Source organism: Lynx canadensis, chromosome C1, assembly GCF_007474595.2.
Source record: "Lynx canadensis isolate LIC74 chromosome C1, mLynCan4.pri.v2, whole genome shotgun sequence".
Classification (NCBI taxonomy): Eukaryota; Metazoa; Chordata; class Mammalia; order Carnivora; family Felidae; genus Lynx; species Lynx canadensis.
In genome coordinates this window covers 6,071,289-6,078,471 of record NC_044310.1, presented here as the reverse complement: position 1 = coordinate 6,078,471, position 7,183 = coordinate 6,071,289, and the positions used below count along the sequence as shown (strand labels likewise).

The 7,183-nt window shown below is 45.8% G+C and overlaps 1 long non-coding RNA gene across 1 annotated transcript; it reads right to left on the bottom strand.

Annotated features, from left to right (window-relative positions):
* Positions 1-253: 253 nt before the first annotated feature.
* On the bottom strand, positions 254-3,372 carry LOC116738229. The gene is made up of 2 exons (XR_004343921.1): positions 3,155-3,372; positions 254-1,701 (listed from the first exon to the last, which is right to left on the bottom strand). It is a non-coding gene; the product is annotated as an uncharacterized LOC116738229 (long non-coding RNA).
* Positions 3,373-7,183: the final 3,811 nt, after the last annotated feature.

The following is a 7,183-nucleotide window of genomic DNA, read 5'->3' as shown; positions in this document are numbered from 1 at the left end:
TGTGTCTGTGGGCTGTGACTTCCCAGGGCTTCTCAGCTCCCTTACCCCCTTTGGTAAGGTAGAAAGGCTCGAGGGGGTTGCAGCTGGCTATTTCCTTTCTCTTGGGTCCATGAGGCTCTGATGAAATGGTTTCTTTTGAGGGCAGGGCTTGTTAAGAGGAACAGAATCCTGGGGCTATGTACCAAAACGGTTCCTTTCCCCTTTCCCCTGCTGAGGTGTGAGGGGGGTTTTTTCCTGGATCTTTACTGTGAGGATCTGGAAGGGCTCCTGGGGGTAAAACTCACAAGTGTGAGGGGCCCCTGGAGTTTTTAGCTTTCAAGCTTATCCACGCTGAGCCTCCAGCAATATGTCGACTAGAATACCTTCTCAGGTACTGGTTCCCGTGGAGTTTCTGCTCAGGTAAGTTGTGCTTCTCTGCACCTTTGAGTTCACCTCTCCCAATTTGGCAGCTTGCCCTGTGACCTCAGTTCTCTGACAGGTCTAAAAATAATTGCACATTTTCAGATTTCTCAGCTTGGTTTCCTGCTGTGTGAATGAAAGCAGCTTCCAATCTCCTCGCACTGGAAGTCAATACTTCTAAAATAATTCATTGTAACTGGTTTACGATGGTCCCTCGGATATGACAATCATTTATCCAGTGTCTGGCTGATGGAAATTCTAGTTGTTTCCATTTTTCCCCCTATTGTAAGCAATGCCGTTGTGAACATCTTTTTGCATGGCTCCTTGCACATATGTGGATGAGGGTTCTTCAAGGTGAACACCGGGAAGTGAAATTGCCAGATCGTAATGATTCGCACTTACCTTGGACTTGACTCCAGAGTGCCAGATTGCCCAGAGTGGCTGCCCCCAGCGTGCACTCTTGAGCAGCGCAGGAGTTTCCTCTCACTAACTCCTCATCAGGGCTTGCAACTGTCACACTTGTACACTTTATCATCTCATGGGTGTGAAGCAATGTTTTGCGGGTTTCCTTTGTATTTTCCTGACCACTAGTGAGGATCATTCACTGAAGCGACAATTCCTGAGCTCCTGTCTTGTGCAGGTGCTGATCTGGGCTTGGCTTGTGGGGGGCACATCCGTGGACAAAACAGACACGGCCCCTGCCTTCCCTGCCCTCGTGAAGTTTTTGTGCAGGTGTGCGTGTAGAGAGTAGGGTGAGGATTAGCGACGGAGAAGGGGTGGATTACAATTTGAAGTAAACCGGTCAGGGTAGGAGGGGAAGGAATTATCGTACAGATCGTTGAAGGAAGAGCCACGCAGGCAGAGGAAAGGCGTCTCGGAGGCAATGGTAATGGTAGCAGGGAGAGAGCAGGGGGCGGTGAGGCCAGAGAGGTGGGGGCGACGGCTGCTAATGCAGAGCTTCACAAGCTGGTGTGAGGACTGTGCTTTTCTATCTTGAGCACTGCTGGGAGCCCATGGTGTTCAGGACAGCACCACGTATTTCTAGCTCCCGGCCCTCAGAATGGAGTGGGATGACACTTCCTGGCTGTCTTAAGGACGTATCAAGCCGTGCGAACAGTTCTGGCCACTGAGCTTTGAGAATTCGCTTTAGAGGCAGTTGATTACCAGTGATAATTTTCTAGAGCTTTTTACTCTTCTGCCAAGGCAACCAGAAACATCCAAGTAGGATCCTGAGCTGAAAGCCCCAGTCTCCGATCAACGGTGGTGACGAGCGGCTCCCTGCTGCTGCCTCAGATGGATGTGCTGCATGAGAAAAATGATCACTGTTTACTTATTTGAGAGAGGGAGAGAGAGAAAGCTTGTGTGAGCGGGGGCGGGGCAGAGAGAGAGAGAGAGGGAGAATCCCAAGCAGGATCCACACTGTCAGCTCAGAGCCTGACTTGGGGCTCGAGCTCATGAACTGTGAGATCATGACCTGAGCTGAAATCAAGAGTTGGATGCTTCACCGACTGAGCCCCCCAGGTGCCCCAGAAATGATCGCTATTTTAAGTCCCTGAAATTTTGGGGTTATTTGTTACCACAACATAACCGGGATCATCTTGACTGATACAGGGTCATTGTCAAGTTTTGAACTGCACAGTGAGAGAATCTAACCTACCTTTCCTTCCTTCCTTCCTTCCTTCCTTCCTTCCTTCCTTCCTTCCTTCCTCTTTCTTTCTCTCTCTTTTTCTTTTTTTCTTTCCTCCTTCCTCTTTCTTTCTCTTTCTTTAAAATGTGTATTTATTTTTAAAAGAGAGAGAGAGAGCAAGCATGAGCAGGGGAGGGGCAGAGAGACAGGGAGAAGGAGAATCCCAAGCAAGCTCCATGCTGTCAGCACAGAGCCTGACACGGGTCTCGAACCTACAAACCATGAGATCATGACCTGAGCTGAAATCAAGTTGGACGCTTAACCAACTGAGCCACCCAGGCACCCCTATTTATTTACTTTCAGGGGGAGGGGCAGAGAGATAGAGAGAGCACAAGCAGCAGGGGACGGGCAGAGAGAGAATCCCAAGCAGTCTCTGAGCTGTCAGTAAGGAGCCAGATGTGGGACTCGATCCCATGAACTGTGAGATCATGACCTCAGCCGAAACCAAGAGCTTACCCCACTTACCCCACTTAACACTTAACCCACTGAGCCATCCAGGCGCCCTAAGCTATACTATAAAAAATCACAGCTACCAAGTTGGGAATAGACTATCTAGAGGGTCAGAAATTAAGAGCCCACTGCAATAATCCAAGCAAGAGACGACAGCGACTTGCACTATGATGGTAGTGGCAGAGGTGGTAAGAAGCAGTCAGCTCATGGACATCGTTAGAAGACAGGGCCAATAGGATTTTTCTGATGGATTGGATGTGGATGTGAAAGACTCAAAGGTTTTAGTTTGAGCACCTGGAAGAATGGAGTTGCTATTGACTGAGATGGGGAAGACCTCAGGTGGGCAGGTGCTTAGTTTGGGGATATTAAAGTTGACATACCTTAGGCATCCAGGTGGAGATGCTGAAAGAGTCTGGGGTTCGGGAGGGAGGTCTGGGTCAGAGACGTACCCTTGAGAATGATCAGCAATTAGGTGGTCTTTAAAGTCATGACAGTGAATGGAATGGAGTCAACAGGGGACAGATTGTAGGTGCAGAAAAGGACTAAATCTGGGGGCTACAACACTCAGAGGCTGGGGAGAAGCAAAGGAATCACTGAAAAACACTGAGAAATACTCACTTGTGAGGTAACAGGAAACCAGGAGGATCGTGTCCCGGCGGCCCAGCCGAAAGAGTCTGTCAGGTAGGAGGTCGCGATCAGTTGTATGAAAAGCTGCAAATAGATCAGGAAAGTGGCAGATAGAATTGGCTCTTTGTTCTAGCAACACGGGGCTCCGTGGCATTGTCGGTAGGAAAAGTTTTGGTCCAGCAGACAGCAAAAAATAAACAAAAATAAAAATAAAAAAGATGTATCAGGAAAAGGGGAGAAGGGCTGAGTGGTACTCATGAATGATGGGAGGGGAGGGGTCAAAGCAGAGGGCTAGACTTCCATAGGACTGTAGGTGATTCATCTACAGTAGCAGGCAGGAAGCCAGCGGGTGGGGTTCAGAGATAGAGAGATAGATGTGGGGAGTGGGCAGTCTGCGGACTTCCTCTGCTGATCACGTCAATATCCACAGTGACCTCAGAAAGAAGGGAGGGGGGTTGGAGGTTTGAGGAGGGAGGAAGGGAGGTGAATAACTTGCTGGAGCATTGGGTGAGAAGTGAACCTGGGTTAAGTATCCTATGATTGCCAAGGGCATTAAGAGTCCACTTGAGGTTTGTGGTCATGAATTTAAAATGAAACCAGGCCGTGTGATGCCAGACGCATTTGGCTGGGCAGGTGCAGGTGCCGAGCAGGCAGCAAGTTGGAATTATCACCAGGGTTGTGGTTTGGCTCAGGGGATATTAGGAAGTGAGGAGGCAGGTTGCTGAGGGTGTGTGGAAGGCAGAGGGGTACAGTGCTTGACCATGGAATGTAAACAGACACAGAAGAGGAGGAGGGCGTCGAGTCACTGGGGATGTGGTATTAGGACCAACTCAGATTTATTTCAGGAAGACAAGAATCTGAATTCTTCTGGAACACATATACACACCATTATCTATACACGGTCTAATCACATGTTCTCAGAGAATACTTGAAATTAAAACAATGCCCGTAGCTTTGTATACTTAACATTTGTCTATTTTAATCTGTATTAACATGAGTTAATAGAAATATTAGAGGACAGAGAATTTATTTTAAATGAGATCACAAAAGTTGATTTGATACATTTCAGTGACTTCAACTAAATAGTTTTTTCCCCCAAAGTGTTATAATCAACTTCATTCAGAAGTTTTCAATGGGGCACATGGGTGGCTCGGTCGATTAAATGTCCGACTTCGGTTCAAGTCATTATCTCATGGTTCGTGGGTTCAAGCCCCGTGTTGGCCTCTGTGCTGACATCTCGGAGCCTGAAGCTGCTTCACATTCCGTGTCTCCTCTCTCTGCCCCTCCCCTGCTCACCCTCTGTCTTTCTCTCTTTCTCTCAAAAATAAACATTAAAAAAAAGTTTTCAAAAATTTACACCTGACAGTAGTCAATGCCAAAGCTCAAATCTGCTATATACTCATACTGACTATGAGTGAACTCAATCTTACATGTAGTTAAGCAATGTCCACAGTCAACTATGAGGGCTTCATGTGCATTTTTTTAATTCTTTTTTTTTTTTTTTAATGTTTATTCATTTTGGAGAGACAGAGACAGAGCATGAGTGGGGGAGGGGCAGAGAGCGAGGGAGACACAGAATCGGAAGCAGGCTCCAGGCTCCGAGCCATCAGCCCAGAGCCCGACGCGGGGCTCGAACCCGCAAACCGTGAGATAACCTGAGCTGAAGTCGGAAGCTTATCCGACTGAGCCACCCAGGTGACGTGAAAAAAAAAAGGTTTTTTGTTTTTTTTTTTAAAGAAGAGTAAGAGACACCAGGGATGCACACACGTGGAAAAAGCCAGGTGAGGACACAATCAGAAGGCAGCCACCTATGAGCCAAGGAGAGAGGCCTCAGGAGAAACCAGACCTGCTGGCACCTTGATCTCAGACTTACAGCCTCCAGAACTGTGAGAAAATACATTTCTGTTTTCAGCCATTGAGTCTGTGGCACTTTGTACGTCAGCCCTAGCAAATTAATACAAAGATGTTATGTTAACTGAAATAAGCCAGGCAAATACTGTTTGATTTCACTTATATAAGGTATCTAGAGTGGTCAAATTCATAGAAACAGAAATAGTAGCAGAATAGTAGTTCCCAGGGGCTGGCGGAGGAGGGCAAAATGGGGAGTTGTTGTTTCATGGATATAGAGTTTTGATTTTGCAAGATTTTCATCTTGCACATGGAGGCTGGTTGCACAACGGTGTGAATGTACTTTATTGAGCTGCACACTCAAAAATGATGAAGATGATAAATTGTTATGTGTATTTGACAATTAAAACACATATACACATGCATGTGCGCGCGCACACACACACACACACACACACACACACACACACACAAAAGAAGCCAGTTGTTAGAAGGGTCATCTATGTGTGTATTGAAACTGCCAAGAATGAGGACATGAGAGATGGAACATCGTTTTGTGTTTACTGGACATACAGATTCTTCTGCCGATTGTCTGTTCTTTACTTCTGTATGTATGTATGTATGTATTTATTGAGCAGGCTCAAGCAGGGCAGACAGGTATAGAGGGAGGGAGAGAGAGAATCCCAAGCTGACTCCCAGCTCATCGTGCAGCCCAGTGCAGGGCTCGATCCCACAGCCCTGGGATCATAACCTGAGCTAAAATCAAGAGTTGGATGCTCAATTGACTGAGCCACACAGGTGCCCCTGCCAATTCTCTGTTCTTACCTTCAACCACTTTTCTGTTGGGTTGTCTTTCTCGAATAGATTTTTTTTTTAATGTTTATTTATTTTTGACACAGAGAGAGAGAGTCAGAGCATGAGCAGGGGAGGGGCAGAGGGAGAGGGAGACACAGAATCCAAAGCAGGCTCCAGGCTCTGAGCTGTCAGCACAGAGCCCGACGCGGGGCTCGAACTCACAGGCCGTGAGATCATGACCTGAGCTGAAGTCGGTCGCTCAACTGACTGAGCCACCCAGGGGCCCCAACTTGAATAGATTTATAAGCATTCTTTATGGATTCTAATCACTAATCCTGTCATGCTTATGGAAATTACAGTGATCGTTTCCCAACGTGTGATTCCCGCTTATTTTAATGTAATTTCTCATAAGAAGTCTTTGAGATCATTTTAGTCAATTGTGTCTTTCACCAGGTTGTGCTTTTTAGGTTTTATTCAACAGCTTCTCATACATTGTATCTAAAATTTCTGTAGTTTTGCATTTCACATTTGAGTCTTTAACCCATACTATTTGATTTCTGTTTTGGGTTCGGGAGTGCATCTTCATGAGTATATTATCAGGGGCTTCTAAAAGAAGTTTAAAAAAAATTCTGTAAGATTATAAAAAAAATCTATTTATATTTAATTTTTTTAATGTTTACTTATTTATTTTGAGAGAGAGACAGAGCACTAGTGGGGAAGGGCAGAGAGAGAGGGAGAGGGAGAATCCCAAGCGGGCTCCTTGCTGTCAGCAAGGAGCCCAATGCGGCATAGGGCTTGAACCCAGGAACCATGAGATCATGACCTGATCTGAAATCAAGAGTCAGTATAAATAAATAAATATAACCAAGTATTGTTATTCCTGCACTTTATCCTTAATTACAGAGACTGAAATTCATTTCCTTTATTAGTGGTAATCAGTTTACCCAAAGTTTTTCTGTCCCTTTGTCACCTCTCCCTGACTCTAGACGATTCCTTTCACCCCGGGATTGTAGTTGCGTATTCCTAGGTTAGAGGAGGAACATACTTCTGTGTATAGCAAAGAGCCATCACAGCTTGTCTAGGCGTTCTCTTTCCTATATCTGTAGTAAGAATTTGCTATTAATTTGAAGGTAATGGGGCTCTTTTGGAGATTGGTTGACGGCCTTTTGGGGGGATGTTTGGGAAATCATTCTTATGACATTTTTAATTAAACAAATTTTATTTTTAAGTAATCTCCACCCAATGTGGGGCTCGAACTCACAACCCCGAGACCAAGAGTTGAATGCTGAGCCAGGCAGCTGCCCCTCTTATGATGTTTTTATTGATCAAAAGAATATGAACATTCTGTATTTTGTGGTCTGCTTCTTTTGTATTTTC